Below are 22,712 nucleotides of genomic sequence, written 5' to 3'. Positions count from 1 at the left end.
AAAGAAATGTCACCAATGAATGAATAAAACCTGCGTTAATTACAAGGCAGTGACATAAAGAGAAGTAAGGATCGGAGAAAGTGATGAAAAAACTAATTAACGGTTTCCAGCGCCGTCATAGGAAAACTTAGCACGCGCATTAAATGCAAGGAAATGCAAAAAATATCATAAGGCATGATAATTTTAACACGCACGTCCCTCATTGCCAGGCGACATCTAAACGAACGGAAATGACGCACTGCGGAGGAAAACAATCGGCACATATTCTTGTTGTTTTTCTGACATCTGTGTTACAACTTTACACGACGTTGGCGATTTTCATCACTTTTAGCTGCATCCATTTTTTTATTCGTGTTTCAGAGCACCCACTTTTTTTTTTATAACTACGCCATGCCACTTATCGATGGGCCCGCCGTGCTTATCAGGTAGCGCAATCGATAAAGCACGCAGTCAGTGAGTGCTCTTGGAGCCGCGTTGTCACACTAAGCATAGGGCGGCGTTTACGTTCTCAACTCTGGCGTGGGGAAGTCATGAATGTGGTAAGCTCAGAATATCGGTTCTGATATGATAAGCAAAAGCAGAAGTCAATGCTTAGAGCTAGAAGGCTTTGTTTTATAAATCTAGTGTTTTCGCGCTTCAATCTAGCTTGAATATTACAAGAACAATAATTGTTTGAGCAAATAGTCTTCCCTGCGATCGTCCACAAAAAGACTGCTCAAGATCTCGCGGAGAACTCTCTTCCTTGCGTCATTATTCACGCAACGATACACGAGAAAAAGCAAGTTTTTGGTGTTTCTGATGAGGTGATACTAATGATTCTATAAATCCGAGTGATACGATCGCGTATCGCTTGGTGTGGCGTGATTTTGCGGATTTGGGATGGCGGGTGTGCGCGGCGTATATTATAAGGTTGACTGGGCTCAATGCCAACTGAATTCATTAACTGAATTCATTAAGCAATCGGTTCGGCTCTTTAGACATGCGTTTCAGCCACGGCATTGATTGGACGTGCTGATGCCATGCCATAGTTATGCGGGAAGGGAGTGCCACGTGGTTGATTTTAATATTTGTATCTTTCCATGCCCGTAGAGCCTTTGCCAAATATTTCAAAGGTATGTGACGGGCCATGCATGGCGCACGACCGCTTGTGAGGACATCGTATAATTTTCTCGGCTTCAACGCATGGGATATTGAGAGGGATGGCGTCGCTTACTTGGCTGAGCTTCAGAGCCAGCAGGCTTGCCTGCAGAAGTCACGCAACACAACTTCCTGACAAATATCACTGGTGCAGTCATGCCTAAGCTGTCGCAAAGAGTCCGTAGACTAACATCCGACCCGCCGCTGTGTTGCCGTTTAAACTCAAATTTAGTATGTAAGAAGTGACAAAGCATGATTTAATTACGATCTCCAAATTGCCTTCTTAATTGTTGAGCTCGCGATAGACCCGATAAATAGTGGTTGCTTCAGGTTCCCTCGCACAAAAGTTGCAGCCAGCTGGAGACATATAAGCGGAAAGGCGATTAAAGTGTAAACTGGTGCGTGCTGTCTGCTTCGACTCGGTATATATAGGAAGCACACAAGAAGAAAAAAACACAGGTAGTAAATTAGTTTGACTTGCATAGGATAAGAAAGATGTAAACGCGTAACAGAGTAGCTGCTCCGGCTAGTTTATGACAAATCATTTCTTTGGCGAAATGCCTTACTTAGCGCACATTTCATACGGAAGGAAAGAAAGCGATATGAAGCCCTCTGTCCTGTCGCCTTCTTTGCTTCCGCCTTCTTTCCTTTCGCATATGCATTGTGCTCTAAATAAGGTTTTCCCTCGAAGAAAGAACGTAAAAGTTTTTACTATTGAAGGTGCTGCATTACTCCTTCCTACTAGGCTAATACCAGACTGCGCATAAATGTACTACATGTGCGCTTGTACGCCAAGGAAAATACTTAAGAGTTGAAACTAAAACGGGATTCCGGTTAAGAAAACGCTAATAATGATTCAGCTAATAAATATAGCGCCACGTTTCCTATACTCTCGAAGTCGTTAGCAGCGCGAACAGTTTGCATAGACGGCGCCTGCCTTTGGCGGCAGCTGAACAACATAACAGCCAAAGTTCTTGTAGTGTAAAAGATGCGACACCAAGTGGGGAAGCAACAGGACGGGAAAAGGGTCGTTTCTTTACATCGTTTCGCGTGTGTTCTGCCCCAAGAAGTACGCAGCGTGTTGCCCAGCAACGAGTAGTAGTAAGTATTAAGGGTTCCGCCAGAGGCAAACAAGTATTATGAATTTGAAGCTTTGTGAATCCGGACCAAAGTGAGTCCCCCTCCGAGTCCGTCAGACTTCTCACAAGTCCCTATATATTTATGCACGGCAACACTATTTTTCGTGAATAAAATATTACTGTTTTAAGCGCGTGATAGGTCTTAATTGTGTATTACGGTTATAAGAAGATACCTGCATCATCTATAAAATAACAGTTTTTTTTTCGATTCGTGTGAGCGATAGACGAAGCTTGCATGGCAAATAATAAAAGAAAAAAAAATACAATTATGTTTAAAGCTTTACCAGAGCGTAGCAAAGCACGTTACGGGCTATAATGCGTTGCGTTACGGGCCAACAAGGGATTCAACACGAAGCCTATGTATTCTTGCGCGTGAATATTACAGCTGCTGCTCAGCGAAAAGCAGCTGGCATCTCATCCATACCCCCCTAACCACGTTGAATGCGACAGCAGCTTGAACGATTTACGTAGGAAAATAGTGGGGTCGTTATGATTATATGTTGGAGTCCTTATTAGACGGCCGTAATATCGCCTTTAGAGAAGAAAAGAAAAAGAGCAAAAGGTCAAAGCTAGAGCACTTAGCGGATGCAGCATATAGTTGGCAGAATGGCTAGATACGTTGAACGCATAAAATTGCATTTTTAAGGAAACGATGTAAGTTCCTCAAGACCTCGTGCTCTTTTTGCGACTTATTCGTAAGCTATACGGGAAATTGCCCCCAGCCGTCACGACGGGCCGTACTCTGTGTAGATCTTCGTTGCGTTGAAACCGGCACCACATCTGAATAGCGGCTCGAGATGGTGTTTTCTCGGCTTTCATGTTCCCTCGCTAGCATTTTTACTTCAGGAGCTTGAGCAAGCCAGAGCGTGGTGTATGACAAAGTTATTCTCTCTCTCTCTCTCTCTCTCTTATTTGTAACCTCATAGTCAGTCTACAGTTTAGGCGCGAAACGCATCTCCTTGCAGCTGCACGAACGTGCCTGTAGCTTTCTTTATGGTCATCCAGTTAAAAGCCAGGTGCCAGGCGCACTATACGTTTGCACGCTGCCATATCCACCACGTACTGACACACGTGACAAATAACTACAAACGTCTGAACGACTTAGTATTAAGTTGCACTAGCGATTGCGATATATGCGGATCGGTCACCGGCGTAGACATGGCAAGCTGAGACTTCGGTCAATGTGCGCAAGATGCGGGGGTAAAAAGGAAGCCGTAACCGTAGAACCCGAGAGAACCTCGGAACTTCGCACCAGTTATGTCAGGCAGCTGGCCGCCGGACATCCCGTCATAAAAGTTACGCCTAATGCATTAGCATGTATACTCTCAAATTCGGTCAGTACCCCGGCCGAGTCGTATATTGACACTCGGCAATGACGCTGAGTAACTTCACGAACGTTTCTTTTCTTGTTTTTTTTTTTTTGTGTGTATCTAGAGTCACTGCCGGAAATGCACAGTCATCGTGTTGAGGAAACCAGCTTTTCCGTAACAAAGCATCTATTTTCACACAGAGGCGTCTCTCCAGGCTCGCGTAACTGTTTTCTCTCGGACAGCTTTACTTACATTTTTTTGTTTTCTCGCTGGTTCTACTTCCGCTCGGAAATGCAGTTATGGTTTGAGGACACGTGACAAACCCATTTTTTTTCTTTAGTCTTTGTTTGTAGGCGTGAGCGCTGTTGAATAGATCAACAGCGCCTCATCTACAGCAGCAGCAGCTACACTGGTTTCGCTGGCACTGCAGGGCCTTGATTTACGCCGGCCTCTCTCATTGGTTGCCAGGTGCTCCCGACGACCAGTTACCAGCGCCGATCTAGCTTCTCTCCCTTAACGACGTCACTAGGCAGCTATACTCCAGCGGGACTCAGCACAGCAGATCGTAAAGCGCGCTGCGACAATTTTTCGCGCTATTTCCAGCCTCGAAGTCTGGCTTTACCTTTCTTTATCTTTTTATCCGTTATGCAACTAGAGCAAGGAAGGGCTGACGCATGTATGCAAGGTTCATAGACTAAGAGGGTTCTTTGGCCCAAGCTCGTTGTTTGGGTTATGACTCGTCAGCGGCACACCCCTTGTTCGGGGGCGTCGCGATCAGGTTTTAGCTCCCGCTTGACAGATACTAAAAGGTTCTATATTCGTAAGAGCGCATACAGCTGGAAGATATACGTTCATCCTAGGTGACTGCTGCCATGTTTGTGACAGGAACAAAGTCGACGTTCCTGTTTTTCTGACAAAGGATTCGCAGAAGAAAGAATTGTTGTGACTTATTTTACATGCGACCTGAGCAGCCCTTGTAGGGGACAAGAATGCACCGTTTATATGTAGCCCACATCTGTCAACGGGTGCATTGAAATAGAGTTTTTTTTTTTTTTTGCCTTGTAGTGCCTTGAACACAAAGAAGATGAATGAGTGGTATGGCAACCGGGGTTTAAAATTAACTTTTTTTTTCTGGTTCCTAAAGCAGGTATCACTTGGCCTTCTTTTCTTTTTTATACTATATATATATAATCTCTTCTGGCAAACTGTCAGTAATATCACCGTAATCTACGCTATAGGCAACTTGATTATAAACGCATATTCTGTAAAATGATAAAATTAAATTACTTCGTCGGTCCCGAAAGAAGTCTTTCGGCGTAGCATCTTAATTAACGGTTCTTTTTTTTTTTTTTTAGTCAGACAGTTAGTCAGGTTCAGAATATGTGCCACAGCTTTCTGCGTATTGAAAACGTACGCATTAAATTAAGCCAGAAGTTATGTTGTGAAGATGTCTTTATATACGATAAAGGCAAAGTGTAAATATGCCGTGCCCGAATACGAACAAATAGCAGCAATCAAAACCGTGAACGGAATGAGGAGGCATTGCATTGCCCACAGTAACAGTGAATGCTTGGATCAAGGTCATCGCTAGCTTGCGACCTATTGTTTGTTTCGTTATTGTTTATAAATTAAATTGTAGAATATAGAAAAACAATAACAGAAAGAAACAATTTTGAAAGAACTGTTTCCTTGTTTAAAGTGCCGGCAAACGACGATTTAACGAGTTGTGACGCTGGCCAAGCGTCGACCCGGGGTTATACTCTACTCTGAACTAGCCCCGTTGGGCCCGTTTGTAGTGGGTCACGAGGCTTGTGCTTTTCGAGCGCACCCCGGGCCTGCTGGACGGCCCATAGTTGTGAGTCCTTGTCTGTAGACTGCAGTGCACAATCGGTATTTGTTTTCAATGTTCTGCCAGGTTTGTACGCTTAAAGAAATGAAGTTTGATACGCGTAATATTTTTCAGGCTAAACCACTTGACGTGCCATAACTCAATTCCTTTATATCATATGCAGGTTGCGGCAAACTATAGTGTGGAAATAATTTCAGCGCTTAGGTACTGACTTTCTTTAGTTACAATGTGCAAAACAGTATAATAATAATTTGTTTCTTTCTCCCTCGTGTAAGGTGGTGTGGCCGAAGCAGGTCGCATCCAATCTCTTGGCAAGGCACCTAGTTAACTAACATAAATCCCTTACACACCCTGAGCTGCCCTACTTGACACGAGCTTTAGGCATAATGTCTTGTGAAATATTCCCGGTGGTTCCTCGCAATCACGACTGCTTAACGAGGAAGGGACAACATGCTATATCAGCCGTAGATAAAATAGCTTCAGCTTTATATGAGTGCACCAGCATTAACGTGTTGAAATCGTAAAATAAGTTATACAACCCTCTTAATACCACGCAGAGACAACCACTTTGTTTCACCTAAATTCTCAGCCTGAATATTTGGTTCTAACGATGGTTCACGCTGTGTACTATTATCACGGCAGGCTTCGGAAGATGCTCATTACATGTTAATTTTCACATTTTTATGCCCGATGAAATTAAATGGTAAACGCAGCTATCACTTCGGTCGATGCAAGGCCTAAGAAAACGTATAGACAAAAAAAATGAAGCGGCATCACCCACTATATTATATATTACCATGGAGGAATGCGCGTACAGTTATGATGGTTACCGAAATGATAGTGTATGCTATCAATCTTCTTTAACGTCGCTTGTGTAAGCAGAAAATTGTAATTGATCTTCCCGCCAAAATCACTGCTGAGGTTTTTCTAGTGCAACCAAAGAGTCAGCAGTAACTTTCGCAGTCTTCAGCAGTGCTCCATAATCATTCAGCATTTTCAGAACAATGATTGTGCCATACATGCTCTTTAATTAGGACCAGCCGTGGTGGATCAAGAGACTATCGCGTTCTGCTGCTCGACATGAGGTCGCGGGTTCGATCCGTGACTGCCACTAATGCAATGCGAACGGAGCGGAACGCAAGAAACGATGGTGTACCTTGGTTTAGGTGCACAATAAAAAGCCTCAGGCTACTGCAAATTAATTCGAAGCCTTGTACTATACTGCATTCCTTCTTAGACCGCTGTGACGCTTCGATGCGTCTAACACCGTATGGTTTTGTATAATAGAGCTCACTGATGTTGAAGTAAACAAGGGAAGGCTCCTGAGGAATACATCAAGTATAGAACGGTGATGAAACACTTACTCCGCAAGTTTGGAGGAACATATCTTGAAACTGGTGTTACTCTGATCATAATCACTGAGCGTACGTTCAGTCACAATACTTTATGGACCGCGGTATCCCAGAAAACGTTGAATTTCAGAGCACTTTGTGGCTGTTAATGCCGCATTTCGTTCGCATTCTCCGTACTATACTCGGGTATCCCGCATCATAGGATTGACTGGGACTTCTACGCATGTTTGCGCGATCTTTTCCCTCTCGCCTTGTGAATTGTTGCAGTATTAGCGTATAGTCAAAACGTGTTTACGTAGTTTTAAATGATCCTGCTCAAACATTTTCTTTGTGTACCTTCCACAAAAGCCGGGCGAGATGACCGAACACGCCCACCTTGTTTAACAAAACTGACATTTCTCTTTGCTTCTCTTTTCAGCATCGTAAAGGCCGACTTGACGTCAATTAAGCAAAGCTTATAATTTTCGTGTACAACTGGGAAGTATGCTCCTAATGCAACGTAAATTAGTATAAAACAAAATAGGAAGCATATACTTTCGGAGCGAATCGAACTGCAATGGTTTACTTTCACATCGCTCAATTATTACCGATCCCCAGAAATTTGTTAAGTATAGCGCACAAGAACATTTTCTTTGTGTACCTTCCACAAAAGCCGGGCGAGATGACCGAACATGCCCACCTTGTTTAGCAAAACTGACATTTCTCTTTGCTTCTCTTTTCAGCATCGTAAAGGTCGACTTGACGTCAATTAAGCAAAGCTTATAATTTTCGTGTACAACTGGGAAGTATGCTCCTAATGCAACGTAAATTAGTATAAAACAAAATAGGAAGCATATACTTTCGGAGCGAATCGAACTGCGATGGTTTACTTTCACATCGCTCAATTATTACCGATCCCCAGAAATTTGTTAAGTATAGCGCACAAGAACTCGAAGAAAAAAAGCTTGCTCATTTACCTTGTCTCTTTACGGTACTCACAGTTAATTGCAACTTTTTCCATGAATCATTGCTTAATTTAAAATGGTAACAGAATGCATAATTTCCGGCACGAATGTTATGCACGGCATCTCCCGATTTCTGCTGACATTTTTTTTTTTCACACTTCATAACAATCCTTGTCATCGATATGCGTGTTGTGAGGTGTCCGATTCAATCGGCACATTATATGGTGGCAAATCACGGCTAGTACATTGGGAAACACAAATTAGATGTGCCTGCGCCTGGGATACCACGCAGATAACTTCTAAGACAAGCGCTCACTGTATATTTGAAGCTTTTGAGACCCTTGGCAGCTGTCGTGTAAAAGGATAAGCAACACAACGACACGTGATAAAATGTCCTAATATAGTTGTGCTCTTATCCATTCCGGCCTGAGATGGCTTGTGTTCTAGGCCGCATTTCTATATAAAATAAAAGAGGTTAAGCACACAAAAAAGTGTTTAGAGCTCTATAGAAACAAAATTCTAATACAGATTATTTGCACACCAAGCAAATGGGTGCCCGCTTCTTCTTTTCGGGAAATTTGAATAACAGCTTTAAGCGACATGGCCATGATATAATCACATCACTCTACCGAACTGAAGAAAAAGAACGTGAGATTGATCGGCTATAGTTAGTGACGCCCAGCTATATATTGACCCGCTCATTCATATGCATGAACCATACCTTCGCAAGTCTATTCGATGTAAAATTAGGGATAAAATTAGAATAGTCACCTGATCAACAGAAAATCCATTAAAGCCGGATTTCACTTGGATACTCTCTGCTATATCCGGGGATCCCACATCACTGGAACTTGACTGGATCTTCTACGCGTGTGAGTTTTGTGAGCACTGTTCGCTAAGGTGGCACACTGTTTTCTGACGGAAGGGGCAGCTCGGGAAGTGGGTCACTAGTTGATTAGTGCGAGAAAAAAAAATATCCATGCTCGAGAAAGAAGAACCAGAAAAAGAAGGCACCTTCTCTGAATATGCTTCTCGCGCCGAAAAGAGTGCTGAGTACTACTCCCTGCACGTTGGCTTTACATTGATACCAGGAGAGGGTGTTTAAGAGGGCCATAATGTCACGAGGTCAGGTTGTCTCAGCTCTTTTTTTGAAGCGCTCTGAAGTAAGCGTTCCAAGTCGTGGAAGAAAAATAAACTTTGAAATAGCCGAAGTAGAACAAAAAAGAAAAAAAATACAGCACTATAGTCGAAGAGAGACGTCATAAAGCGAGCCGTATAACTGTCGGCAATTAAACAGGCGCCGCCCTGTACGGCGTCCGAGCGTCAAAGAGGAAGACACCTTCTTTCTTTTCTCTATATTTTTTTTTTATCTATTCATGAGTATTCTCGCGCTTCTCGCGCTTGTCTCATGTTCTCGCCTCGCTATGAGCTGCCTTCTTTTGCCGGCCGGCTTGCTGGTTGGTCGGGTCGGCACGCTGACACGACTCTCGGCAAGAAATGTCCCCGAAAGTCGTCGGGGTCGAGCAATTAACCGGATCGTAAAGCGTGTGTGTTCTGCCAATCCCGAGTCGCGTCTCTCTATCCGTTCTGCGGCCTCGGCGCGACTGTCAGAAGCGCGCGAATGCGCTTGCAGAGGCGCGCTTTCTCTCTCGTTTTTTTTTTCTTTCCTTTTCTCTTTGCTATGCCAGCTCCAACGTGCCGCGCGGGTGCTGACTCCGCCGTCAGGTAATAACCTAAGCGCGCACACCGGCGACGGGCTCTCAACGACCAGCGTCAGAGAGATTCACAAAAGGTCGCGCTCCTACGTGCGGACAGAGTATGTACGTTTGGCCCGCGGAGTTTCTCATTCAGCCCGATCGCGCGTTCGGTTTTGCGTGTCGAGTCTGTGAACCTGCGCGATTCGTCTGTATGTACAAGCGGTCCGGAAAACTGCGTGTGGAGCTGCGATCAGGGTGAGTCGTCTTATAGTTTGATTACGTTGAATGACAAACTTGGCGCTGTGACGTACTGATTTAGCTTTGCGTGAGGCTGCAAAATGTGACTGCCCTATACCAAAGCTTTCCATCACTTCGCGCTTATCTTATCCCTAAACAATAATCGTCATCTGTCTTGCCTGCATTTCCCTTCTTAAACGCGACGCTTCAGGTACTTGCAGATAAAGAGCGGCGTGTGCTTATCGGCGTAGCACGGCAATCTTCGCAGGAAAGTATACATTAAGGAAATTTTGGAGTTACTTCGTGCCAAAACACCGATCTCATTATGAGGCAGGTCGTAGTGCAGGGCCCAGTAATAAATTTGACTGGGTTGCCTTCTTTAACATGCACATAATGCATGGTACACGGGTGTCCTTGCATAACAGAGAAGTATAGCGAGCACAGATTGCTCATGAATGGAAGTGCACGCCGATGGTCAGACAATTATGGCTTAGGGGAGAGGGAGGGCTCAGAGGGTGCAAACACTTTTTAGAGGGCATTGGGTATGCACAATGCTGCGGTATATTATAGACATGCCTAGAGAGTTGCCGGAGTGTAACGGCACTATGATACAAAATGGCAGTCGGCCCTCGAAGAATTTTTTTTGCTTTAAGAGCGAGCATGCTCCTAAGCATGATTTCCGCTGTGTTCGCAAGAGAGCTGTTTTAACTGAAATGACCAATCGCGTATTTAGTAAGTGATACTTTCAGAAAGAAGCACTATACCGCATGTTCTGTTATGTTTCTGGGATAGTTGCTGCGAGGTTTCGTTATGGTTTTTTTTTTTTTCATTTCAACGCTTAATAAATTTCATAGGCACAGCTGTGGCGCGGACACTTTGTCGCAACTGAGAGAGTACTTGAAGAGCAAAAAGACGATTCAAAAAAAGACGCGCGCTCGAAAGCTAACACCGAACGTTTGCAATAATAAAATTATCGTAAAGCTCTTTTTCACTAAGGAAAAAATGATGCGCATTCATCAAATGATATTGCTGTCTAAGCCTTGATATGAGCATTGAAATGGTAAAACTGGACCTCAAGCTCCGTTCACTAGCTGCGCTTTGTCTGTGTTTCATTTTGTTGGCAGAGAAAATTCAAGCGCATTTGCCTGCGGCTACGATGTGCAGTTTTTCCACGCAGACCTTTTATGTGTATAATACTTTACGCTTTGTCTTGTAGACGGCTAACTGCGTGCGCGAGCTCCATTATAGCACGAACACTCAAGAATCCGTTGGCACAGTGTGAAAAAGGCCTTCTTGAGTTAACCCGAAATTAAGCTTCAACGGATCCCGGCACATTAGAATATTTTTTTGAAGCGAAGTAAGTCTGTAGGCGAAGTCTGTAACTCAGGCGTTTGATTGAACATCTAGTGCAGAAAGCGCTCTCCACACCATATAATTCAATGCTATATATAGTCAAGCACGTATTATTTGGCTTTTTGCGGAAGCGGCCATTTTCTTAATTCACCAGATTACAACTGTTAATGAGTTCCTACACGGCGCAAGACGCACCTGTACTGTATCCGATATTTCTTTAACGCTGTCGCCGATTATATATCAACAGAGCCTTGCCAAGTCTGATTGCGTGTGCGACGCGCATACTGTTAAATACATTCTAGAATGTACGGGAGGACCAATGATATGACTCTCTAATGCATGATGATATATGTACAAAAACGGTTGGACTGGACTTGTGAGTTTAGATTGGATGACGGAGCACTATTTCCACAATCGTTGTCATTTGAGCGCCATTTGCTTTTCTGGGAGCCAAAAGTTTGAGTTAGTCTTAATTCTTTACCGTCCGAACACCGTGACGCTAGTGTCGGTTTACGCCTTTTTCCAGATTTTGTGGAATAATTTGTCAAGGCTGCAATGCTTAGTGCACACTACTTTCCTTTCTATTCTTTTTTTTTTGTGCCCTCATGGTGCAACACAGCCCAGATGTCACGGACATCTGCAAACAATAGTCCACACACACCTACTCACATGGGCGCGGCGGGACGCACAGATACGTGCCTAACACCAGCTGTGAGGTAAAGTTAGGTATTGCGTTGCTACAGCCACAACAACAAGCTTTGTCGTATATATAGAAGCTTACGAAAGCAATGATTTGAGGATTTTTCGTTACTGGCAAGAGACATACACAGGGTTTTTGATGGATGACGAAGTGGCAAGCTTGGTACAAACATTCCCAATATTCAGTCTTTTTTGTTAGTTTTTTGCGCAGGTGCATTGTAATGCAAAGGTGTTTTAGCATCCCAATACACCACCACCCTCGTTCCCTCCTTCACTCTCGCAGCAACTCTGCAATTTCAATGAAGCTTGTGCGGCAGGGAAATGTTTGCGAAAGGCACAGAGGCAAAGCGACTCGCCAGAGGTGTTAAGTCACGAATTTAAACGAATACCACCTGGGTATACGCTTTGAATTACGTCTTTGCGGGGCGTCATGTTTACGGAATGAACGCTTCGTCTATGAAGGACAAAATGCGCACAGAAGAACCTGACACAATTGCGTTGGGGAGATCAGGTATATATTTCTGGGAAGAGGTGAGAAATGTTTAGAACAGAACTGAAGGCCTAATAACTGCACCAACTAAGAAATAGGCTACGGTTATATGGTGTTACTGTTACGTGCGGTGCTTTAGGATTGACCATGTCACAAGCACAAAAGCCAGCAAAATGTCAAGAAAGCCACCGTTGCCCGACAGTGTTTGCATAGGTAACAAATGGTAGAGGTAGCGCTCTAGGTAACGCGATACAAAATGAAAATAATGGTAAATAGAATGCAAAATATTGCAAACACATTTATCCCAATGTTTGTATCCTCCTAAAGCATTCCGTGCGTAAGAATTGTGTGCTAACTTGGGGCCAAACTTTCGCAACAATACTAACAAAATAGAATTATTTTCATCGTTTCACTGTTATAATTATACTTCGAGGAAAGCATATGGTTGGCTACCATTACCAAAATACAAATTTGATCTGGTTTTTCAAATCGAAAATGTAAGAGCTGCATTCCTTCTACACAATTTCTCATGAGTTTTAAGAGCGATCGCCCTACGCACATGCTTAACCCTGTGCATATAATTCGTCTCATGATCAACGCCACGGTTAGGCTGTTGCACACTTTCTGAAAGGTGCCAAATATCACCAAAGTACGTTAGCACAGCGATAAAGACCTCAACAAAAGCCCCAACTAGTCAATTGCTTGGTTTATTTCTTACGTCCGGAAATAAATACTCTACAAGAAACACTGTTGGCTTTCGCAAACTATGCCATGCATTCATGATTAGCGAGTCTCGCGTGTTTTGTGTACGCACTCTATTACAGGAAAATAATAAAAAAATAATGCAGTCCGTTTGACATTCATTAGTTGCCTCTATGAGGTCATGCATACAGTATACCGGCTGCTGTTTATTAAGCCAGCGGAAACAAAATGAAGATGGTACCTTTTAGAAGTTCTGTCTGAATACTTTGATTTTGAGGATGCGGCTTGGTACCCTTGAGGATACGGCTTGCTACCCTTGCTACACTTTGTTTCGATTATTACTATCGTGAGCTACCTATCTAGCGGTGCCCGATAATTAATGGTGGTACCTTAGCGAGAACACAAACTACATGTGCAGGCTTACTATTACATAACAGTGTTCTAGTTCTCTCTCTCCTGCACTCAAAAAGTAGGTAATGTGATCCCACGGAAGTACATACTTCCAACCTGTATTGATTTTGGTCCTGGAGATATATGTTTGCTTTATTACGATAAAATTTAGTATAATGCTATAGGTATTTTAACCCAACCTTTGATATTTGGAAAACTTGGAAATGCCGTCAGCTTGGGAGGAGGACGCAGGCCACGTGACATACACATGTCCTGCCTCCCTGGACAATTAAAAATTACCTTTACCAAGCATGCTCTAAAATATTTAAATGAAATATATCCTCGGGCGTAAGGAATGCCTAATGCCCTCAAGTGGGTTTCTATGATCTGTGACAAAACCCAGGACTCATGTTTTTCTATTCGCCAGGACCATAGAGTATCTCAGGGACATGCGTGCACTCCGAAAAGACTTTCAACAGTCGCCTCCTCAAATAGGTCGAGCTTATCTGTGCAAGTATCGGCTCAGCACCACTGCTGTCGAATTTTTATGCTAGACTAGGAGGGTAGTGATATAACAGAAAGGTATGCTCTATTACACACGTTTCCAATAAAATTAAGCACTCTCCCTGTCTACATTGACACATTTCAATGAGAATACGCGGTACAGAATGATTACTTTCTCTTTTTCATGAGACATACAGGGCATTTGTTGCAAATGTACAATACTATATGCTCCTAATGCAATTTTGGGTGTATATTCAAGCACTCCCAAGATGTATTGTACGTTGCAGATTGGCTGCGCCTGAAAACACCGCCATAATGAACCAACTATAGCCTGTATACTTTTCGGTTTTCCAATACAATAGCACTCTGCTTTCAGCAGGAACGCTTAAGAAATCAATGTCTGATTCAGTCGCTTCAGACTCCGCGCTATGTGAGCACACCGCTTATCATGTCAGCTAGGTTCGCCGCATGGTTTACCCGCCGTGTTTGCTCAGTGGCTATGGTGTTTGGCTGCTGAGCACGAGGTTGCGGGATCGAATCCTGGCCACGGCGACCGCATTTCGATGGGGGCAAAATGCGAAAACACCCGCGTACTTATATTTAGGTGCACGTCAAAGAACCCCAAGTGGTCGAAATTTTTGGAGTCCCCCACTACGGCGTGCCTCATAATCAGAAAGTGGTTTTGGCACGTGAAGCACCATAATTTAAATTTTTTTCGCCACATGGTTTATCAATATCAAGTAAGCGCTGTATTGATTCTTCTTTAGGTGCGGTCATTACAGTCACCACCTTTCAAGTTTCTCATACGAAGTTCCTGTACATTATGATATTCCTCATCTATTCGTGCGTACTGCAAGATGACATCCTCTGCCTCATCTTCAACCCCTAACTTCCGTAAGCTGACTTAATCGTGCGCAAGTTTCCTAATCTTATCGCAGCACCTGCAAGCATGTGCAGGGCGGAGGGATCTTCCACTCGACATATCGAGCAGGATTCGAAGGACGACAACACATTGTCCATCTGCCGCGAAATTTCGGCACAAGACAGCCATCACGCACAGCCCGATTAAGGAATGAAGCACCCCAGTTACTTTTTCAATCAAATGTATCACGCTGGTGCCTCTAGCGACTTCGCTGTGAAAATGTTATATTATCAGTGACTCATAAACACCTGCAATGACAAAATCCAACCCAATCAACAAAATAAATTTGAAATCAATATGAAAGCGCCTTCTACACTTGCGCCAACGAAGCGCATTGTTTAAATAATTATGAGACTGAATACTGAAAGATGAACTTGTGCAAATTTCGCTTTCCCGAAATTGTCGAATGTGACACTGCAATATTATAGTTTATTTCCTTTCTTCTTCATTCTCGTTTTAGGTTGGTTCATTGCTACTAATTCATGCTGCTGTTTAACAGTTGATAGGTGACTCATAATGATGTATCTTCTTTTTAATAAGCTTTCTTATTGGACAGCACAAAGCTGCTGCATGTGGTTTAGGGAAGTGGAAATCTGTAGCAGACCATTCGCGGTAGCTTCAAGGTGAATTGGTAGAGAGGTGTACCAGCTTTGTACCAGATTAGGTGTATGTTCATGCGATGAACTACTTCAGGGTCCACAAAAGACACTAATGAAAAATACCGGAGCTAATCTTCTCTCCGGCTTGTTTTTCTTGTGTGGAGTCTTAACTGGCGCATTAAGTATCGTAGAATCATTTATTCGCCTTCCATTACGTGTTTTCCTGTGTCGGCGCACCTCACGGAGTGCAGTAAATTGCGCTCACTTTCGACAATCAATGTTTTTATTTGTGTTTACCTTCGTGACATTGTGGTGGCCGTGTTGCCGAAATGAACCGGAACGTCGCTTGAGCTCTTGATCCGAAGTTCTTTTTGTTCCGTTGCAACGTCATATTGCCCGCGTTTACTTTTCATGGTGAAGCTGTTTCTCCAACCCTGCGACAACGTAAAGAAAACAGCGTTAAGTTAGGTTAGGCGGCAGAAGGATGTAGCAGGATAATCAAAACGCCTTCCTGCATTTTCAGAGTTGAGAACTAATAAACACGTGGCTGTACTAGTACAGGGGGCCTGATGGTCCCTATATCGTAGTCGCTCTTGCCGATTAAGTGCAGGTATATATATATATATATATATATATATATATATATATATATATATATATATATATATATATATATATATATATATATATGGCTGTGATACCTTAACCTGGTTAGATGTCAGGCAGGCGTTCGTTTGCTCTCTGTTAAATGAACATGAGCGCAGCCATGACGTTCCGGTGGCCTGGGCCTGTCCTAAGTCTTATGTACGCAATCCAACTACATCATTGGTCATTAGCCAACGCAATATATCATGCAGCCGCCATAGTGCAGAGCAGTGAAACTGGCCAAGCGTCCTCTTGAAAGAGAAATTAGGTAGCCTGCATACGAAGCAGCAGTGCGTTCTTCCTTTTTCTATTTCTTCTTCAGCTAACGCATACTATGCCAGATAAAGTCGAATGCGTTTGTATGCAGGCTTCCTAATTTCTCTTTCAAGAGGACGCTTGGCCAGTTGCACTGCTCTGCACTGTGGTAGCTGCATGATATTGCGTTGGCTAATGACCAATGACGTAGTGCAATCGCATACATAAGACTTAAGTGCCCAGGCCACCGGAACGTGATGGCTGCGCTCATCTTCAGTAAACAGAGAGTAAACGACAGGACTTGTTACATATATATATATATATATATATATATACATATATATATATATATATATATATATATATGAGAATAAACAAAGAGATGTAGTGATCCTGTAATAGTGACGACTACTCGTTTTCGCATAGCAGAAACAACAACACCGGCAAAATATATGTAGTTAGAAAATGAAAAGAAACGACGTCATAGGGCCAGAAATCTACAGCATAGAGTCCTATATGCCCACGAACATTGTGGCCAACGCAAGTCGCACCACAATGAGCTAGTAAATGAAGTCACAAACACTCAAAAGCGGCCATGATGTAGACTGTGATGAGCATATAAACAGATGAGAATACACAGAATACAAAAGAGTATGACACCTAATATACAAGCGCTAATAATTGCAAATAATAGAAGAAAACTGTTGTTACATCGTCTGAATATTAGGTGCGATATATAGCTCTTGTTAAGTATGTCTGTGTCTTCGCAAGAACGCACGAGTGTGTTCAATGCTTTTCGCTGTGCTATATTCGATGGCCATGCGCCCAGCAATTCTGTGAGTGAGAAAGGCCGGTGAGAATCAATGGAGTGATTCTAACTGCCGCCTTTGCACCGCGTATATGCGGCATCCGAGAAGTATATCTATAGATGGCGAACATACTCGTCGTCGTGGCCACAGGAGCAAGCTGAGGAGGAAGCCTGTTTTATGCAATTTATAAAATGTTTGGAGTTGTGCTGTCCCAAGGCACAGTCGATGAATTAGTGTATCGGTACCTCGATGTACAAATTTCGAAAAGACAGTACTTGCTTGTTGCATTATGTTTTAATTGCTGCTTTGCTGCTTTGCTGCAGAGATTTGCCTATAACACAATCTAACTCCTTTATTTAAAAATGAAATGTTTTGGGGCTGAATTCACAAAGCTTTTCGTTCGTGAGTGATATTTTCCGTTGACTGGATGCTTTCGCTGATAATATCTACAGCGTCACGATTGGCTGAAACTTTTTTTGATGAACAATTCAAGCGCAAGAACATTTTGCGAATATGAGCCCTGTTTCTTTTTTTTCATTCAAATGCTGCTACAATGTTTTTTATGCGTTACTCCTTGGGAACTGTCTGCTTCTTATTGCCACAAAGTCCAGTGTATTATGCTTGCTATGCTTAGTTTGACACCACCGAATTCTGATTTAATCACGGGAAATGTAACGGAAAGTCCATAATAGCGTGTTTGAAACGCTAAAGCGGGTTTTGAGTGGTGCAGAGCTCAGCAACTAAACTACTAAATAATTAATTACTCTATTAAATAAAGTTTTGCTAAAAAAACTGTTCCATTGTTCCTCTCCATGCGAATGTACTATCCAAGCCTTAAATAAAAGTGAAAAAGTTGTTCCATTCTTTCTTAATGTCAAATGTGTTTGAACTTTGCGGTTGGATCGGCAACTCTTTGTACTTGCTATTAAGTTATCAAATATATATCTTACGCAACCGCGACAGGTTTGTGCCATGCCTGGCATTCGTTGTTTAGGAATTAGGAATATGATCACTAATAAATGTAAAACTAAGAGCTCAATTGCGTATGAAACGGCAAAATTAGTTGGGGCCCATTTCTTCAGTTATCTTAGTTTGAGGAATTTTGGCCTAAAACTTTCTGATTGCACACATGAGGCATAGAATGTTTGCCTTTCAAAAAGCTCACGGAGACGTGTTGTAATATGAGCTGCTCCATGTGCCGCAGTGGTAGAGCTTACATTCCTCGTTATCCAAACTCGGACGCTGTAAGATTCATCTCAACCTTTTCGTTTAATGCCTCTTGCAAAAAAAAAAAAAAAGAAGAGAAAGAAAAGGGAAGAAGAAAATTCGATGGTTCCAGTGGCTTGACTGAAAACATATTTATTCAAATTCAACGGAGGTGCGAGTCGCCAAAAATCACCCAGCGCTGTCGCTAGCAGCGTACACGTGACTAACCAGAATCCGGGCTCTACACGGACAAAGCCTAAGGGTATAAGCTTACTGCTAGGGCGATAAAGCTGGCTAATTCATGCAGGACGCAGCAAACGACACAAACAGCAGAAGCAAGTGTAGTGAAATCTTCGCTTCTCTGTCCGTGATATAGGGCGGTTGCGGTCGGGAATTAATTAAAGACGCGAGATCGCTATCTCATATGCACTGCACCTGTAAGATGGCTGCCGAGTTCCTGTCCGTTGCTCAGGATATACATGGGTGGTCGGAGAGCATTGATTTACGGAGGCCAGTCGCGGGTTTCTTTCTTTTTTTTTCTTTCTTTCTTTCTTTCTGGTCCAACAGTTGCAGCACAGTCCCGCGATCGCCATGGGTCGTTGGCTTTCGAGGAATCATCTGCGAGTCGTCCTGCGCTCATGCAATAGAGAAACCAGATATGCGAAGTTCAGTTGCACGGCTCGGGAGTCCAAGGATCTAGCACCAAGTGGCGCCTGTCTATATTAGCCCCAATACACGGGAACCTGAAGAATCACAGCTCCGAAAGAAATAACCGAAACCCAAATTTGTTCTCAGGGCCGGCAATCTTAAATACTGTGGAAATTTAATGCCGCATTACCTCAGAACAAAAATTGGGACCTGCCGAACCACGAAGCCCTCATACTTATAAGTGTGTTATCTTCATTTTGTAGGAACAATTCATTTACCGTCCATGTAAGAAATCCGACTTGAAGGCAGGAGATAGCCGTGCATTTACTGCTACAAGCTCTACTAGATAAATATAATTGGTATGTGCTCGAAATTCAGATTAGACATATTCTTTTGTAAATGTTGGAATAATGTTACGGAAGCCAGCGAAAGTGTTTAATTCGACTCATTTTACTCCTACATGGCAATGGCCGTCCGCAGAGCGTACATGCGCCAGCCATTTCATGTGTGCTATAGCCCACGAAACTGTCTTCACTGCCGAACTCTAGACGGAAACTAAATATCACTGTAAACTTATTGGCGCCTGAATCACAATGCTCATATTTCTTCTTTGCAGGAGCAAATCATTCAAGGTACATGGTTGTCGTGAAACAGTAGCCAACTCGAGTCTTGCAGAACCACTTTCAGAATATTCACTCTTGTTATGGCAGTTTATTTGTTAGCTGTATATATGGCAGATCGGCTGTTTTCGCTAGTACTTTTGTTTGTGTGTGTGTGTGTGTCTTCAAGCATTACTAATACTTCTGAGCACCACTTTTGATATGGCAGCGGTGCAAAAGATATGGCGGTTGAAGTTCTCGAGGCACGTGCGTCTGGGGTAGAGAAACAAACGCGCGTGTAAAGGCGGGTTGCAGCTTCACTAGAAGCAGCATATCCCGTTTAGCCGCGTTATTTCTTAGATATGGTTCAACACACACAAAAAAAAAAGATATCTGACCCTGCTGGTCTTCCTGACTCATCGAACGTGGCAGGCCAGTTGGTCATCTCTGCGAAGTCAGCTCAAAGACAATGGTCCGGGACCGCTATCAACCGCTGTCGTCCCTCCGTGGATTTACGATCCCAGATCGCGTATATCCGTTGCCCGACGCCCGATCCGCGGGCCTTATACTTCTTCTTCATCGACGGGCCAACCATTTATTTTTCGTGCCTCCGCACCCACTGCGGGATGACCGAAGCAAAAAGGAGCACCAAGGAGTCGGCGCCCTCGTAGGCACAGACGCCGAGTCGGCACACGTATATCGCCTTACAGTCGCGGGGGCATACGCGCCAGATGGCAGCTCGGACGCCACAGGCAGGGGTCGCCGGTATCTGACAGCGCATTCGGCGGCGTCGGCAGATTGAGATCCCCGCTCCGCGTGTGGACACACTGCGGGGGCATGCACGGCGGTGCACACGGGGGCACTCAGGGTGATTGGAGGACGGGCGGTCCTCCCAAGAGCCACCGCGCAAGATAGGGCTTCGTGATTGGCAAGTGGGACGTTCGCTGTCTGGCTGCCGCGTCGCGCTGAGTGGTGCGGCTCCTGGCTCCGCGGGTCCGATAACGCGACGTGCAGCGTGACTCGCATGCATGCATCCGCTGCTTTTTTTTTTCTTTTTTTTTCGTGGCAGGAAGGATAGAGGTTGGGGGTAGGGGGGGGGGGATAGCCTACAGAAACTACGGCCAAAATTGCGCACTCCGCCTGAAGACTGGCCGCGCGGGGATGACGAGACGGTACGGTGCGGTGCTTCTGATCGCCGCGCGCATAGTGCATGCAGCAGTCGGTGCCTGCGGCCGCGAAAAAGGGAGATCTGTCCTTGAGAGGAAGTCGCAGATCAAACTCGACCGGATAGCTCGAGACAGGCGACTCGGAAAGCCGGGTGCACGTGGTTTCGAAGGAATGGAAAGCGAGAAAGCGAGGACGAACACCGGCGAGAACGTCAGAGCCCGTTCCGGTATCGTATGGCATAAGAGTGGCAGAGCGTATAGGTAGTGTGTGTACACGAGCCGTGGCTAAGAATTTTTTTCAGCGAAGTGCGGCAGCCAAGTTTGGAGGAGGGAGCGGCTCATATATTGACGCGATGCTGTCTGGCGCCCAAGTTCCCATTTTCTTTCTTTCTTCTTTTTTTTTTCGCGGGCAAGATTCGGTGCGCCGCGATAAGGTTGAGATTTACTGAGGCGGCTGTTCATCTAGACGTGACTGGGTTCTGCCGGTACACCGTCCAGCTTCAACTGCTCGTGAGGTCTCTGGAAACTCTATGGAGTTTCCATAGAGAGATGGCACAGTCTTCGTGTCTAAGCTGTGCTTACTGCTTTTCTGAGCTCAGTGGTCAATATTGCTCGTGAACCTTACGTTCGGTGAAATGCGACCTTCAACTTAGACGCAATTAAATAAAAAGCAGGGCTCCAAAAATTCGCTAAAAGGTCAAGCGCCAAAAGTGTTCGTATGACCATCCTCCCCTCAGTCCTGAGTCTGGACATATCATTAGGACAGGCGAGCACCCAATAGCAAAAAGCACCATGCGAACCATAAGCTTTCGGATTTCGACTTCAAGACACTTTTTCTTTTCACCCTTGGCACGTGGCGCATGGTTTCCCACATTGCCACGACGAACCGTATACAATATAGAAACATGGTTTTCACCGGAAAGGAGAAATGAAGTTCACATCGCAACTGTGCCATTTTAGCGCTACATAATTTGACTAGAATGACGGAAGAAATGAATTTCAACTCTTAAAAGGCATTCAGGGTGATGAACACTATTATGTATATGTACGGATGTGCAACAAACATTCAATAACTTCAACCACCTCTCACATCCAAACATAGAATGAAATCATCCCGTGCCTGAAAGCTCCAATATGTATATATATATATATATATATATATATATATATAGAGAGAGAGAGAGAGAGAGAGAGAGATCTTATGAAAGTTTGGGGCAGAAATGTTAATATTAAAGATATACTGCTGTGTGCACTTAGCGATACGCTTCGTCTTCATGTGGCTAAACCGTGCGGACAGACATATGAAATACCAAAACTACGTACTATGTAGTCTAATGGTATTCCTATATCCATACAGCAAGTCTTGCTGTGCGTATATCAGTTTTAAAGATAAACGAGCGAATGGATCACGACAGTTTATTTATAGCCCAAAAACGGCTGGGAATGGACGCACCCCGAGCTGTGAAAACTTGCCACCGCTGCTCTTCCTAAGAAGCCATTTCCAAAATAAATTCTTAAATATGGCAAACATGCACACTTATGAAGAGGCCGTGGAGCTCTGATTCGAAATTCACCTCAAACCTATTTCTGTACCGTAGACGTCTCCCTGGCTGCACAAAATTATAATTTTGTAATTTACACCAATACTAAAAACCACCATATTGAGACTAGCTGCATTTAGAATAACACACGGGAAACTATGCTCTGACACTCGGAGATCTCAATACCTATACGATATAGCCCCAAATTGGTATCGGCAATCATCGCACATATTCCGATAAACAGTGAGTGATCATGAGAAATTATCAACGAAATATCGTCACCGAGACAAGTGATGGTACAATTGTACCTGAGAAAATTTGCAAAAGAACGGAGCACTTCGTACACGTCATCAGTTCCGCTATCTGAACATGGCCTCACGGTTTTACTATTGTCTGGCTAGAAGTGAGGCCTTCCAACGACGCGCTATATTGACGCCATATTTTCTGCCACAAGTTGCACAAAGCGACGGCACATACTTTTTTTGCGATATATTTAGTGTCAAAGTTTTCGTCTTCAAT

At 43.8% G+C, this 22,712-nt stretch overlaps 2 long non-coding RNA genes across 2 annotated transcripts in view; one reads left to right on the top strand and one right to left on the bottom strand.

Annotated features, from left to right (window-relative positions):
* The window catches only part of LOC142581976 (uncharacterized), a 63,059-nt gene extending 54,264 nt beyond the window's left edge, over window positions 1–8,795 (bottom strand). The window contains exon 1 of the long non-coding RNA XR_012828337.1: window positions 8,503–8,795. This is a non-coding gene — a long non-coding RNA (uncharacterized LOC142581976). The remainder of the gene's footprint in view (window positions 1–8,502) is intronic.
* The window catches only part of LOC142583178 (uncharacterized), a 249,000-nt gene that overhangs the window by 56,001 nt on the left and 170,287 nt on the right, over window positions 1–22,712 (top strand). The window lies entirely within an intron of this gene.

This window comes from Dermacentor variabilis, chromosome 5 (genome assembly GCF_050947875.1).
Source record: "Dermacentor variabilis isolate Ectoservices chromosome 5, ASM5094787v1, whole genome shotgun sequence".
In the NCBI taxonomy this organism is placed as follows: Eukaryota; Metazoa; Arthropoda; class Arachnida; order Ixodida; family Ixodidae; genus Dermacentor; species Dermacentor variabilis.
Note: the sequence above shows the minus strand (reverse complement) of the source record. Positions and strands in the feature narration are given on the sequence as shown.